This window comes from Natator depressus, chromosome 10 (genome assembly GCF_965152275.1).
Source record: "Natator depressus isolate rNatDep1 chromosome 10, rNatDep2.hap1, whole genome shotgun sequence".
Lineage (NCBI taxonomy): Eukaryota > Metazoa > Chordata > Testudines > Cheloniidae > Natator > Natator depressus.
In genome coordinates this window covers 37046018-37062812 of record NC_134243.1, presented here as the reverse complement: position 1 = coordinate 37062812, position 16795 = coordinate 37046018, and the positions used below count along the sequence as shown (strand labels likewise).

The window sequence follows — 16795 nt, the reverse complement described above, 5'->3', positions numbered from 1 at the left end:
AGGATCTACAACCTATCCTGAAGGACGATCCCTCACTCTCACAGACCTTGGGAGACAGGCCAATCCTCACTTACAGACAGCCCCCGAACCTGAAGCAAATACTCACCAGCAACTACTCACCACACAACAAAACACTAATCCAGGAACCTATCCCTGCAACAAACCCCGTTGCCAACTCTGTTCGCGTATCTATTCAAGGGACACCATCATAGGACCTAACCACATCAGCCACACCGTCAGGGGTTCGTTCACCTGTACATCTACCAATGTGATATATGCCATCATAGAATATCAGGGTTGGAAGGGACCTCAGGAGCTCATCTAGTCCAATCCCCTGCTCAAAGCAAGACCTAATCCCCAACTAAATCATCCCAGCCAGGGCTTTGTCAAGCCTGACCTCAAAAACCTCTAAGGAAGGAGATGTGCCAGCAATGCCCCTCTGCCATGTACATTGGCCAAACCGGACAATCTCTACGCAAAAGAATAAATGGACACAAATCAGATGTCAAGAATTATAACATTCAAAAACCAGTAGGAGAACATTTCAATCTCCATGAACACTCAATAACAGACTTAAAAGTGGAAATTCTTCAACAAAAAACCTTCAAAAACAGACTCCAACAAGAAACTGCAGAACTGGAATTAATTTGCAAACTGGACACTATCAAATTAGGCCTGAATAAAGACTGGGAGTGGATGGGTCACTACAAAAACTACTTTCCCCCTACTGTTACTCACACTTTCTTGTCAACTGTTTGAAATGGGCCACCCTATTTACTTTGGCCCGATTACCACTACAAAAGTGATTTTTCCTCCCTTGGTATTCTACTATTGAGAATAGCCCTTTTCCACTTTACTGAATTGTCTTGTTAGCACTAACCCCCATTTGGTAAGGCAACTCCCATCTTTTCTTCATGTACTGTGTATATATACCTGCCTACTGTTTTTTTCTACTCCATGCATCTGATAAAGTGGAGTTTAGACCATGAAATAAATTTGTCAGTCTCTAAGGCGCCACAAGTACTCCTTGTTGATCTTGCATATAGCTACCCTAATTTGTACTCCAGAGGTATTTCTAGACAACTGTCATCAAACTAAATTGCAGCATATATTTTTATAACATGTTATACAACATATTAACAGAAAACAGATTGTCTATTTTCCCCTCCACATAAAGACCACTAGCTAACCTCCTGATGCTGCAATGCAGAGCCATTCCCACACTCTCGCTGGTTTCACATTTAGTTGTTTCCTTATCACTTGCTGCAGCATTACTAACCTCTGTCTCCTTTGCATCCCTGGTACACTCATATTTGAGTAGAGTTTACATGTACAGATTATCACATCTACTGCTTCAAAAGTGATTGGCTATTAATTCTCCCCACCCACACTTAAAAACAAAACAAAAAACCTCCCCACAACTTTGAGTAGACATAACTTCACATTCTCCAAGAGCACTGAGCCATAACTGAGATGTTGATGTTGTATACACCAAGGGGTCTGTGACTTAAAAGGGAATACAGTAATTTCCTGTTGGTACAAAAATACTGTAGAAGAAATGATGGTCAGCTAATACACACTTGTGCTCTTACTCCCTGTGTTCAATCTCTCCTCCAGCTTCTTCTCTACCCCCATGTGGCAGGGCGCTGCTAGGAAAGCCCCTAATCAGCTCCTGCTACCCCGGCCTCCAATCAGGGGGAATGGATTGGGGCTGGGTAAATAGTCAGTGCTTGCCTGGGAACTGCCTGCATCTGCCAGCCTCATTAGCAGGAGCTAAAAGGCTGGGAGGAAGCGGAAGGGAGGTGGAGACCAGGAGGGAAAGGGCAGGCTCAGAGGGAGGAAAGAGCCTACTAGTCTGTTGCTGGTCAGGCCTGTGAGAGGCCAAGCCATGTAAATGGCCTGTAAATAGTGGGAAACTGGCAGTGGGAACGGACACAAAATAGAGAGTACGGGTGTTGCACCAGCTTGGAGTGTCCTTGAGTCTTTAAGGAGTGGGGCCAAGGAGCTGAATCCAACGGGGCGAGGCGTGCACCCCATTATACCCCTACATTTGTAGCAGCTAACTTAATAAATACTCCTACTATATTAATTTGGAAACAAGACAGGGACAATAGAAATCAACATACCCTAATAGAAGAGGATTTTCTTTAGCGAACAAGAGATACCTACAACTTTAGCTAGCTTCCCTAAGTATGCAGATATTTGCACCACAGGGAAAACTGAACATACCATGCTAACACTGGAATCAATTTCTATGCACTAGGATGCAATTAGTCCAGTTAATCTAAGAGATTTATTAGAAATGCTTTCTTTCAAGAGCAGTGCACGGAGTTCAATGGATTGCCCTAATGAGGTTAAATGCAATTCGATCTCCCTATGAATTGCCCAAGGCTTTGTGTACAGCAGCACCAGCTCTCTCATGGCTTAACTTGGGCCTTTGAGCCAGCTTCATGAGCGTAGATCTGAGTAATACCCTAGTACTAATTTATCCAGAGCCACGGAAAACTGGGTGACTGCTTTCTGCTCTAGCTTCCCTTATACCTTGGGGACAAAGTTCTATAAGATCTGGAGGTCCACCATGAACTAAAATTGCTACACTCCATGTCTCACTTTTACAGCTGGAAAAGAGTGCTCAGTAGGATGAGCTGGTTCATGAGTCTTAACCAGGTCCCTTGGGACAGCATGCATGGCTGCACATAGAATCATAGACTATCAAGGCTGGAAGGGACCTCAGGAGGTCATCTATTCCAACCCCCTGCTCAAACCAGGGCCAATCCCCAATTTCTGCCCCAGATCCCTAAATGGCCCCCTCAAGGATTGAACTCACAACCTTGGGTTTAGCAGGCCAATGCTCAAACCACTGAGCTATCCCTCCCCTCATGAAGGACAGTGACAGAAAACAGGCATTAGGACCCTATGCTTCAATTATTAAGGCTGCATTAATGGCATCTTAATGTGATCCAATCTATAATGCATTTAATTACCATCAAATGCACACGAGCAGCAGGAGTTAAGTCACCAGTGGTCCAGAGAGATAACTGGTGCTAGAGATTTCTTAAAGGAAACTAGATTTCTTTCTTAGAAAGTGTAGGGTCATTTCCAGAATCTCTCAAACTGATGAAGCACAGATGAGCTAAATATACTGTCAAACTGTATATAGAACATGTTCCAAACACAAAGGATTCCAAATGTTCTTGATTCTTAAAACCAGAATCTGCACATAATTTCTGATGCAAGCAATTACATTTACAAGAAATGTAAAGTAATGCACAATGGCAGGGAAAATTAAAGCTATTCATATACCTTATGGGGTTCTAAATTAACTATATCAACTCAAGAAATGGACTTGGGAGTCACTGCAGATAGCTGAATAGCGACCTCCACTCAATGTGCAGTGGAAATCAAAAAAGCAAACAATGTTAGGTTGCATAAAGAATGGGACAGTAAACAATACTGAGAATATTATAATGCCATTATGTAAATCAGTGGTGCGGTCTCATCCGAATACTGTGTGCAGTACTGGTCACCCCATCTCAAACAGGATATTGTAGAACTAGAGGGAGTCCACAGAAAGGCAATAAGAATGACCAAGAGCCTGGAAAAACTCCTTTTCAGTCTTTCTGCACAAGGATTGGGATTGTTGTTACTTTAGAAAGAAGACAAAGAAAGGACATGAAAGAAGTATGTCAAATAATGAATTGTGTAGAAAAGGCGGATTAGGACCTTACTGTTCTGTTTGCTCTGTGTCTTAACACAAGAACAAGGGACAGTAAATGAAATTGAAAAAGGAAAAAATTTTTCCACTGAATGCATCCGATGAAGTGAGCTGTAGCTCACGAAAGCTTATGCTCAAATAAATTTGTTAGTCTCTAAGGTGCCACAAGTCCTCCTTTTCTTTTTTTGAAAAAGGAGTGAAATTCAAAACTAACGACAGTGTGTAATTAAATGGTGGAACTCTGCCACATGAAATGGTTGAGGCCAAGAATTTTAAAAGATTCAAAAAGGGACCAGGTGTTTATACAAGTAACAAGCATAATCAGAGTTATAATTAATAATGATAAAAATTTTGTGGAAGGGCTTCAGAGCTTAAGTCAACCTACAACTATTAGAGAGAGAGAGAGAGAGAGAGTGAGTGTGTAGGAGGTGGGTGGGAATTACCCCATATGTGCCTACTGCAGGATTCCCACACATTTCTCTGAAGAATTTGGTGCTAGCCACTCCTAGAGATGGGACACTGAGATAGATGGACCACGGGTCTAATCCAGTCTGGCAGATATGTTCCTACCCAGAGTTTTATTTTTGCATCTGAAAAACACCCCTACATTCACAGGCACAATAACTCAGTGAAAGTGCTCTGGACTGCTACACAGATGACTGCTACTGCAGTCCCAGATTTGCCCTCATTTCCTGGGAATGACAGCACAACAAAGGTAGCCTCAAATAAATGTTCTCTGTTGCTAACTACTGGAAAGGTTGCCAAACAAGTAGCACCACGGAAGAGCTTCTTGGTCAGGATAGCGACCATAATACAAGGACTTGAGGTTGAAGAGAAGAGGGATTTCAAGTGTCAAAAATATTTTCAAAATTGTTCTAAGTAGGTTACACTAAAAAAATAGTATGAATTTGATTGACACTTTGTTATAATTTAATACAGTGAACACAAAACAGTAGACAATTGTTTTATTCTTTTAGGTTACAGCGGCTGTGAGCTATGGAGCTATAACACACTGGCAGCAGTTGGAGCATCTCTTTCTAATGAGTAGGCCACACTGGATGACAGCCTACTATTGCTATCTGCCAATAGAGTTATGCCTTTAGCTCAGGTGGGGTCTGTACTGTGATATTAAGGGTTCCGGTTTCCAACTCTACTGAAAACCTGCATGTGTATAGGATTGTTCGAGCAGCTCAGTTATTTTGCACCCTGGGTCGCAGGTTTAGTCTTTGTCTAACAGCTTTTCAAGCATTGTTCTTCAGTACAAAGGATCACAAAGCACTTTCTAAACAATACACAGAGATCACTCACCAAACACTGAGATGCCGCCACCGCTCAGGTAGAATGAGGCAGCCATTTTGTACCAACAACCTTTTTTTTTTTTTTTTTTTTAAAGGAAGGAAAGAGCAAAAAATAACTTCTTAGGTCAGAGAGAAGAGGAGTCAAGCTGTAATTTTGCCAGAAAACAAGAGTTAATGGTTCTATTCTTGCCGGGAGTCCCATTACTAATGAGATAGATGGACGCTACTATAATATCAGCATCTACTAATCGCTGAGGATGGTAAGCACAGTTAATGAACTTCACAGCTGTAGCTAAACCATTCCAAATGTGTACGTTTGCCCAGCAACTTCCACGAGTTCAGTGGTTCAACTTTGGCATCAGTCACCTAGAGGCAACTTTGCTGAGGTGGCATTTCCAATTTTTGTCTGCAGATGTAGAGAATACTTTCTTCTATGTGACTAGTTCCAATTTCAGAAAGCCATTAGGAGTAGGAAAGCTAAACTTCCTGCTCCAAGAAATGAATACAAAAGCAGCAGATGAAAATATTCCATTCATAGAATCACTATCTACCAAACAGAAAAGGAGTACTTCTGGCACCTTAGAGACTAACCAATTTATTTGAGCATAAGTTTTCGTGAGCTACAGCTCACTTCATCGGATGCATAAAAGTGGAAAATGCAGTGAGGATGTTTTTATACACACAGACCATGAAAAAATGGGTGTTTATCACTTCAAAAGGTTTTCTCTCCCTCCACCCCACTCTCCTGCTGGTAATACTATTACCAGCAGGAGAGTGGGGACCAGCAGGAGAGTGGGGTGGGGGGAGAGAAAACCTTTTGAAGTGATAAACACCCATTTTTTCATGGTCTGTGTGTATAAAAACATCCTCACTGCATTTTCCACTTTTATGCATCCGATGAAGTGAGCTGTAGCTCACGAAAGCTTATGCTCAAATAAATTGGTTAGTCTCTAAGGTGCCAGAAGTACTCCTTTTCTTTTTGCGAATACAGACTAACACGGCTGCTACTCTGAAACCTATCTACCAAACCAAGAGGATTCAGTGAATTATAATAATCTTTTCAGTTCTCCCATTAAGTGAAAGCACTGAGATTTAGAGAATACCAGCATTCCCTTCAGTCAATGCTTTAAAACTTCTTTAGTAATATTTAATACTATTTAAGCATAGAATCAAAGGTGGAAAATACTCAAATCATCTAGTCCATCCCCCCTTTGACAAAGGAGAATCTCCAGGTTACTCTGTAATGTCCAGAGAAATGAGGCTTTCACAACTTTCCTTGAGAGGCTGCCAAAAGTAGAGATCAGAAAATTTTTTCTAATCTGTAGCCCAAATTTTCCCTTCCTTAATTTTGCACATTTACTCCCTTATGTCATGCTCAACTGCCCTTTCCCGCCTTGGTGTTCCCAGACAGGTACGTCTTCATCAGCTAAGCAATACCTATTCAGGCTTTAATGTTTCCTTACCACAGAGTCAGTGTCTTCAATCTTTAAAATAATTTTAGTTCTTTCCCAAACACCTCTAGTTTGTCTGCATCTTTCTGACATTCAAATGCCCAGAAAGGAATATTGTATTCTAGATGCAGTAGAGCTTAACTGTCTGCTCAAAGCTATATGATGCAATGGCATATTCATCCTGAAATAAAAATGAACCATTTTACAGCTGTATCGTATAGCAAGCTCATCTTCAATTTCCTCTCCACTATCATCCTTAGGTCTCCTTTTCCATTACTAATTTTAAAAACATTTCCTATTAAAATGTCTGCACTTTGGTTTAGTCTCCCATAAGATATATTGCTTGCATTTGTCTCTCTCTTTCTATTTTCTGTTCTCACTGATGTTCATGCCACCATGTTTTATTATTATCTGCAAATTTAGATTATGACCAACATAGAGACAACAGCAGCTTCATTATGACCAGCACAGAGACAACAAAAAGAAAAGGAGTACTTGTGGCACCTTAGAGACTAACCAATTTATTTGAGCATAAGCTTTCGTGAGCTACAGCTCACTTCATCGGATGCATTCAGTGGAAAATACAGTGAGGAGATTTATATACAAACAGAACATGAAAAAATGGGTGTTATCATACACACTGTAAGGAGAGTGATCACTTAAGATGAGCTATTACCAGCAGGAGAGCGGGGGTGTGGCGGGGGGAAACCTTTTGTAATGATAATCAAGGTGAGCCATTTCCAGCAGTTAACAAGAACGTCTGAGGAACAGTGGGGGGACAACAGTAGCTGATAGCATCAGTAGAAGCTTGTAGAGAATTTTTACAAAGTGGGGAAGATTAATAGATAATGGGCATACACTACTAAAACCCAGGAGAGAGCATAACACTAAACAATTAAGGTAAATCAGAGGCATCTGAAAAGAAATGATAAAGTGACTCAGTTCTGAGTGCCTGTAGACAATGTCTAGAGACACCACTGTGTGCATTAGCATTGTGCCCACATTAATAATAGTGTTGTATCAGTGCATACCTATCAGCTCTGTTCTTCCCACTAATTAATATATAGATGGAAGTGCAGTAATAGTAACAGTACACATAAGCCCTTTAGTGATAAATCTGTAGAAAAGACAGCACTGGTACAACCACTCACATACAGCTGACCTCTACGCAGTCCAAATCCCAAGGCATACAGCCCCACTATAAACATACTCAGTATGACACCAATATGATAAGTGAGTTCCACAAGTAACTGGAATCCCCTGCCTCTACACTCCACATCGACACCAACAGCTCCTGGAATCCATTGTGCAGGTTCGCAAAGGAGAAAATTAGAGCTGCTTTAAGGGATTTGGCCTGGCCCACACCTTTCAAGACGGTCTCACCCACTTTTTCTACAAGCTTCGCGCTAAGCCACAATAGACAGCCCTTTGATCTTCCAGTATCATAAGGGTAGGATCTTTTTTGATGCAATTTATACTTCAAGAGTATTAGTTAAATGTGCACCAGACTGGGATATCAGGCCCAAGAGCTCTGGGCTTCTGAGCTGCTCCAGTCACTCACTATTCAGACACAATGCAAGCCAAAAAAAAAAAAAAAAAGTTTATTAACCAAACAAACCTTTCATTTTCCTGCCTTGCCCCGTTACAAACACTGAAGAATACATGCCTGCATGATAAACTAAAAGGCAAACTCAGTGCTGTGGAAAGTGGCAAGTTAAGACTCTTACACACAAATTCCTTGAGAACTATTTATACCCCCTCACTAACAGGCAAAGGTGTCTAACTTGGTACAATTTACAAGCCAGAGAGACGGAAGAGGGTGTAAACTAGTGCGTCTCTTGCTGCGCTCCTCTTGCAGCCCCTTCAAAATATGAGCTACATCAGCTTAAACTAGCTTCCAGCCAGTGGGCCAAATTCAGAGAGTTACAAGCTGATCAAGTGGATGCAAGCCACAAATTAGGCCTTGTCTACATTAAAAATTACACAGATTTAACTAAAAGTGTGTTTTTAAATACATTTAATTAAACCAGTACAAAACATGCCTGTGTGGATGCTTAAATCAATTAAAACAGTTAATAAACTAGATCAGTGTAAGCCAGGTTTAAAAATCGATTTAAGAGTGAATCAACTGAGCCAAATCGATTTTAAAACAATGTGTGTATAGATAAGGCATTAATCTGACAGTCTAAAAAGGTAGATGGTATTTAAATTGGTGCAACATCCAGTCCCATCCACCTGTAAAAATATTCAAATTATGTCAACTTAGACTACCTAATTGTTCTCTTTATTTGGCCCTTAATTTCCACAAGATTTCTTGGTGAAAAGCAAAGATGATTTACACTATAGGAGAGCACACACTTAAAAAATTAAAGTTGTCATTATATAAACACTTTATAAACCCAAGTCTATTTTCTCCTCTCTCACCCTCTGTGATGTTATCGACATGAACTGTGACCGTATAGATCATTGTTGCAACCAAGATCCTGTAGTGGCACCAAATCTTGTACAAAGGAGGTCAAGTAAGGTGTCTATGAAAAGGTTTTGATTTTCTGGTTATGATTATGGTATTTGGATGAATGTATCATCTTTGTATTTAAAGTTATAAGTATTGGCTCTATACTGTCTGTATTTCAAACTTGTGCTATGCTTCTGGGTGACACCCCAGACAATTTGGCATCAGCACTGCCTAGCCTGCTTGATGGCCCATTAAGGACCATCAGCTATACAACTGACCCACTGAGAGAAGGCAGGTTTCAGAGTAACAGCCGCGTTAGTCTGTATTCGTAAAAAGAAAAAAGAAAAGGAGTACTTGTGGCACCTTAGAGACTAACCAGTTTATTTGAGCATGAGCTTTCGTGAGCTACAGCTCACTTCATCGGATGCATAGCATATCGTGGAAACTGCAGAAGACCAGATACCAGATGAGAGAAGGCAGATACACCTTATGACTCAGCAAGGCATGCAGGGACATGCCTATGGAGGGAACTCTAAGGCTTTCAAGCCATGTGCCGGGCAGCTTGCCTTTGAAACATAGGAAGCACAGGCCACATGGGAAGAGACTATAAAAGGCAGCTGTATCTTCTCCATTTTGTCTTCAATACTGTTTCTTACCTCTGGAGGAACTTTCCTACAAACTGAAGCTCTGAACAATGGACTGAATGACCCATCCAAGCTGTGGATGTACTCCAGAGACTTTACTTAAGCCAGCAGTTTATTCCATCATTGCTACAAGCCTGAACCAAGAACTTTGCCATTACTGTATATAATTAATTCCATTTAACCAATTTTGGCTAACCCATCTATATTTCTTTCTTTTTATGAATAAACCTTTAGATTTTAGATTCGAAAGGATTGGCAACAGCGTGATCTGTGGGTAAGATCTGACTTGAATATTGACCTGGGTCTGGGGCTTGGTCCTTTGGGATCGGGAGAACCTTTTTTCTTTTACTGGGGTATTGGTTTTCATAACCATTCATCCCCATAAAGAGTGGTGCTGGTGGTGATACAAGGGAACTGGAGTATCTGAGGGAATTGCTTGTACAACTTCTGGTTAGCCAGTGGAGTAAAACCAAAGTCCTCTCTGTTTGGCTGGGTTTGGTATGCCTTAATAGTAAAGGACCTCCAGCCTTGGGCTGTGACTGCCCTTCTCTAAGCAATTAGTCCTGAATTGATACTCTCAGTAGTGTCCCGCCAAAGGCCACTTCGTTACAGCCTCCCACCTCCGCAAAGTAACAAAACCTAACATGAGATTCTTTGCTAGGTTGCTCAGAAGGGCATCCTTATCGAGGACATCTATACCATAGAATTAATGGATAATCCCTTTCCTGAAAAAGCTAATTCCCAATAGCAAGTGTCACCAAAAAAATAATAAAGGATGATCTCTTCACTTTGGAGGACAGCCAGGCACTGGCAAACAGCCAATATGGCAAATATAGTTCCTCCTTTCATTGTAATTTCAAGCAGCTTGCCAACAATTGTACACAAACACCTTTCAGGCAATAAACTGCTACACTTCAGTGTTTTCTTCTCTAGTCTTTCCAAAGTTCTGCCCCACTGGTGAAGCTGGAGAGTAGGAACATTCAACAACAGTGTGAGCAAAAAGGTTGCAAAATGTTCAACACAGAAATCCTTCACCACAAATGGCACCTTTTTTGTCAGCCCCCTCAGAAAGGGGTACGTCTCAATACAAAAAAGTGCACTTTTTACATCAAGATAGCTACCTTGATGTAAAATCCTAGTGGAGACAAGGAACTATAGTTTTTGCCCTTGCCTGCTTATGTCAAGGTTAACTCCATGCAGGTTGGGGTTGACCTCAACTATTTACCGAGAAGTAAACTGTCTGTGCCTTGCCTCCAGTATGATCTTATATTCAGATAGCTATCGTGATTGAAAACGCAGTGTTTGCAGCACAAATTATTAGACTATGGGTTGAACCAAAATTGGACTGAATTACCTTCTTACCCCTAAAATTTGTCCCTGCACATAAGGGTTGAGGCACATTGGCTGAGTAGCATGGAGAAGTCTGCACTGATGTTGCCTCTAGTTTGAGGTACCAAGTGAGTGGATGGGGGACCTGGTTCAAAGACTGTAACTGGCACTGTTAAACACTAAATGTACAGTTTTAAAAGGTGTGATTTATTCCAAATACCTGCACCTCCTGGCTTCAATCACCTATAAAGAATAACTGCTATCCAGAATAATTGCACTTGAAGTATATGAAAGCATGAATGAGCAAATATGAAATTCCCATAAATACAGTATTGTAGTTAATTACTTGCTGTTCCTATCGCTTAGATTGAAATAAGTAGCTCATCTCGTTATTCATATGAGCACGTTCATCATACGTATCAAGGTGCAATACATACACGGTGCAATTTGTGGTATCTAAATAATGCAGCTTTAGCGGATGTCCTCTTATTATGGACTGTCCCTGGACTCTTCTCTCCTATTTTGGCCTTAATATTAACATAGCAACTTTGTAGAATCCATAACATTACATATAAAGCTTATAGGCAATGTGAGGACATCTTTCTTCCTTACTTGGGATTGCATAGAGAAGCATTTTTTTCATAGGTGACAGATACTCTAGAAAACTGGCTCTGACGTTTGTAATATTTCTCTTTTTAGATTTTGTGCTACCAGTTCCTGGAACCAGAAGAAACGTGTACTAGACTCTGCTACGTGGCTTCAGATCAGCAAATCTGTTGTAGCTTGATGTACCACTCCTGGCATCCTGTGCAGTGTATAGAAAGCTAGCACTCACAACAACCCTGCTGTACTCATATTCAGCTATGTCCAATCTAAAGTCTGATGGGTTGAAAAATAAAGAAACCCTTCTTCAGAAACACCACAAAGACCTGCTTTAGTGGGAACTGATGAGGCAAGACACTATCAGAGCAGATATTTACAGCCTATGAGTCGGAGAACACTTCAATCTCTTTGGTCACTCGATTACAGACCTAAAAGTTGCAATTCTTCAACTTCAAAAACAGACTCCAACGAGAGACTGCTGAATTGGAAGGTTTCAGAGTAACAGCCGTGTTAGTCTGTATTCGCAAAAAGAAAAGCAGTACTTGTGGCACCTTAGAGACTAACCCATTTATTTGAGCATACGCTTTCGTTAGCTACAGCTCACTTCATCGGATGCATACCGTGGAAAATACAGCAGATGTTTTTATACACATAGACCATGAATTGGAATTAAGTTGCAAACTGGATACAATTAACTTAGGCTTGAATAAAGACTGGGAGTGGATGGGTCATTATACAAAGTAAAATTATTTCCCCATGTTTATTCCCCCCCCACCCCCACCTCCGTTCCTCAGATGTTCTTGTCAACTGCTGGAAATGGCCCACCTTGATTATCACTGCAAAAGGTTCCCCCCCCCCCATTCTCCTGCTGGTAATAGCTCACCTTAAGTGATCACTCTCGTTACAGTGTGTATGGTAACACCCATTGTTTCATGTTCTCTATGTATATAAATCTCCCCACTGTATTTTCCACTGAATGCATCCGATGAAGTGAGCTGTAGCTCACAAAAGCTTATGCTCAAATAAATTTGTTAGTCTCTAAGGTGCCACAAGTACTCCTTTTCTTTTTGAGTTAAATCAGTGGTTCTCAAAGCGGCGCGGGGCCAAGGGACGTGCTGGCCGCCCTTCCCGCAGCCCCCATTGGCCTGGAGCGGCGAACCATGGCCAGTGGGAGCCGCGATCAGCCGAACCTGCAGACGCGGCAGGTAAACAAACCGGTCCGGCCCGCCAGGGGCTTTCCCTGAACAAGCGGCGGACTGGCTTTGAGAACCACTGAGTTAAATCGTTCTTCCGTTTGTATGTTTTCTGGGAAACCCACTAACAGGATGATCCACCACACTATTGTTTTAGTCTATGAAATCTCTTCTTCCTAGGACAGTGGTTTTGAATGGTGATGTGCATTTTCCAGCATGTTTCTAGAGCTCAGCTATTTTTCTAACTACCCTGAGAAAACTCAGCAATTATGCCTATTGGTTTAAGCAGCAGAGAGCCAGGACAACAACAGACATGGAATTGCAAAGTCCAAGAGCATGAAACCTGCAGTTAGCCCTCATGTGTCTGAGCAAGTAATTCAAAACATTAGTTGTCTCCATGGCTGGACATCACCAGCACATGCTTTGATTAATACATGTGATCCAAGCAAGTCAATCATTAATATAACACAATCAGCCACATCCATTTTTATATTAATGTGGCCATATGATCAGTTCAGGCAAATCCAAAAAAATTGCACGACTGTAGACTAGCAATTCCTTATTCAAACAGTAAATGTACCACCACCAAGAAGGTGGGAAACTGTTGGGCAAATGGATCAGGATATTATAAAGGAACTTACCAGTAAAGTAAGATCTCAGTGACTGAAAACCCTGCTAGGCCTGACTTTGGAAATTTAGGATTTCACCTGCCTAAAGGAATGAAAGGATCCCTGCCTTGCAGTCATTAAGTCTCAGTCTGCATATGGAGGGCTCCGTATGGAGGCTGCAGACAGGGCTGCATATGGAGAATAAACTGCTCTTCATCTTCCTTCAGTGCACTAATTTCTGCAAGTTATTTACTTTAAATGTTTGGTATTTGGGGAACTTTAACATTTCCTAAAGCTTGTTGTTTTTTTTTTTTTTAGTTTGTTAGTTTTCTGCCCTGGGTTATGAACCAGTGTGACACTCTGTACCTCAAACAGCACCCTGCAACCCCATGTTCACCACAGTGATATGATTAGGATATGCTTTGTGCAGGTACCATTTGAGAGGTCATGATCTGTTGAACATTACTATCCTATTGAATTATATGTGTGACCATTGTATTTGAAGTTATCAAGTTTTGCTATGTGTGTGTTATTGAAATATGCTGTGCATCTGGGAGATGCCCACAGCTGGCCTTTTGGTGGCAAAAAAGGAGCAACTAACATCCCCTTACACACAACTAGATATTGTGCAAAATGTTTATCAGTGAAACAGTCCTGAAATATCACTGCCAGTACTTAATTGGTAACTCATCATTTGAATCTGCCTCTATTAAATATAAACTCACATGGTGTTTTGAAGACACTCTGTTATAACCGAGGAGCTAGGAATCAAACCCATAAACTTCAAACCTACCATCTGAAGTTAGAGGCTTTCAGGTTAATTATTGGAGCCTGGGATTATTTTTAGTCCCACTTTGTGTGCACAGTTGCAGAATCAATATGGAGTTTTTACTGGATTTAAAACAAATATGTTAAAAAATTAACAAGCACACATCAATGTTGTTTACACAAGCAGTTCCCATAATCTACAGGATAATGGAAATTTTAATCCAACAGCAAACAGTCCGCTGCATTAAACCCCAGTCACATGAATAAAAAACAAACAGATAGGTATTTCAAATTTAAATCCATGCTTGTCACTTGTGTTTCCAAAACAACCACTCAGTAACCACTAACAATTCAGCTTGCTTATGGTGTCAACATCCATGCCAACTGATAGAGGCAGCAGCCAGCACTGCCTGAGCCTATGTCTTCCAGACACCACAGAGGCTCCCCAACCTTCCCTATCTTTCCCCAGCTACTCAAAGTTTCCCCACCCCTTGCCCAACTAAAACCTCCAGCCCCCTGTCCTACCATCTGAGACTAAAGGCCTTTCTTCAGTCCCCTTCCACTCTCCCCAATAGCTGAGTGCATCCCACTTTTCAGCATACCATCTTCCTGTGCCCCTGTATACCATGGCACTAGCCACACTGCCATCCCAAGCAGCACCTCTAAACCCACTGAACCCCACTGCTACACTCCAACCCCTGTGCACTTAGATGCACCCCCCCAGTCTGCTCACACACCCCAAGCTGTACCCCAACTCCCATAAAACATTTCACTACTCCCACAAGGTGCACCCCTGCCCCATACAGGACCCCAACCCCATAACACTCATGTCACATCCCTCCTACTCCTTAATACTACACCCCATCCCATCAACCCCAAGATGTATCCCACTGCTCCCCTATGCTCCAACTCCACCCCATCACAACCCCGTATGCTACACCACAGAAGCGATGCTGCACCCCACTACTCCCCCGCCCCATCACAGCCCTCCATGGTACCCTATAGCCCCCAATGCTGCACCCCAACCACATCACAGCCCACCATGGTACCCCATAGCCCCAAATGCTGGCTCCACTACTCCCCCACCCCATCACAGCCCTCCATGGTACCCCATAGCCCCAAATGCTGGCCCCATTGCTCTCCCACCCCCATCACAGCCCTCCATGGTACCCCATAGTTCCCAATGCTGCACCCCCGCAGCCTGGGCCCGGAGTAGCTGGCCGCCCCCCGGGCCCGCTCCTTAACCCTTCCTGGAGGCTGAGCCCCGCCACGCTCCCTTACCCGGCCCGACCCAACCCTGCGCCGCCTCCGCCGCCCGCTGGGGTATCAGCCGCTCCCCACGGCCTAACAGGCCGGCGCAGGCGCGAGCTCCCACTCAGAGCCAAGGCGCAGGAGCCAGACACGATTGCCTTCCACCCTCGAGACGATGGAGTAGGCGCATGCGCAAGAGAATGAAGTACTTTGCCTCCGCCTTGGGCGGGCCGCCACCAGGAGTATTTTGCCTATGCGCAGTAGTGGCAGGAGGAAGCAGGCAGTGTGAGCCTAGGGCTATACACAGACAGGGCTCCCGTGACCCCACCCACGCTGACCCCCATGCTCACCTAAGGCTCTGAGTCCCAGGGTCGGGCTGGTCCTGCCCTCCCAGCTCCAAGGGTCCTGGGGAGTGAGAAATGTCTCCCGTGGAGCTGGATAAAACGTGCTCCACTGCGGAGCGAGAGGTTGGCCTCAGGGCCAGGGAGCAGCACGGCAGCACAGACCCAGTGCGTTGTGGGGGTGCTCGGCTTCCTCTGAGGCATTGGGTTTTGCATGCTGCAAGAGGCGGAGTTCTGGGCGTGATGGGCCACTTGTCTCCGCTGCTAGGACGTTCCATGCCCCGAACCTTTAAGACGCAGAAGTGGCTGCATCTTGGAGTGGGGCTGTAAGGAGCTCACTGGGTACTGTGCAAAGTGGCCAGGGCAGCAGGCTGGAAATCAGAAACTCCTGGTTCTGTTCAGGGCTGTAAATACTAATGGAAACTGTGTGATCATGGGAGACTTTAACTTCCCAGATATAGACTGGAGGATGCATGCTAATAATAATAATAGGGCTCAGATTTTCCTAGATGTGATAGCTGATGGATTCCTTCATCAAGTAGTTGCTGAACCAACTAGAGGGGATGCCATTTTAGATTTGGTTTTGGTGAGTAGTGAGGATCTCATAGAAGACATGGTTGTAGGGAACAATCTTGGGTCAAGTGATCATGAGCTAATTCCGTTCAAACAGAAGGATTAACAAAAATAACTCTGCAACTAGGGTTTTTGATTTCAAAAGGGCTGACTTTCAAAAATTAAGGAAATTAGGGAAGTGGATTGGACTGAAGAACTTATGGATCTAAAGGCAGAGGAGGCCTCGGATTACTTTAAATCAAAGCTGCAGTAGCTATCGGACCATCCCAAGAAAGGGGAAAAAATTCATAGGCAGGAGTTGTAGACCAAGCTGGATGAGCAAGCATCTCAGAGAGGTGATTAAGAAAAAGCAGAAAGCATACAGGGAGTGGAAGATGGGAGGGACAAGCAAAGAAAGCTACCTCATTGAGGTCAGAACATGTAGGGATAAAGTGAGACAGGCTAAAAGTCAAGTAGAGTTGAACCTTGCAAAGGGAATTAAAACCAATAGTAAAAGGTTCTATAGCCATATAAATAAGAAGAAAACAAAGAAAGAAGAAGTGGGACCGCTAAACACTGAGGATGGA

General features: G+C 42.8%; 1 protein-coding gene across 2 annotated transcripts in view; it reads right to left on the bottom strand.

The window, feature by feature from the left end:
- Positions 1–15497, bottom strand: part of TBC1D24 (TBC1 domain family member 24) — a 60331-nt gene extending 44834 nt beyond the window's left edge. For both annotated transcript variants that reach the window (XM_074965751.1, XM_074965752.1), the window contains exon 1: positions 15346–15497. The gene's annotated coding sequence lies outside the window, so the exon portion shown is untranslated. The remainder of the gene's footprint in view (positions 1–15345) is intronic.
- Between the last annotated feature and the right edge of the window lie 1298 nt (positions 15498–16795).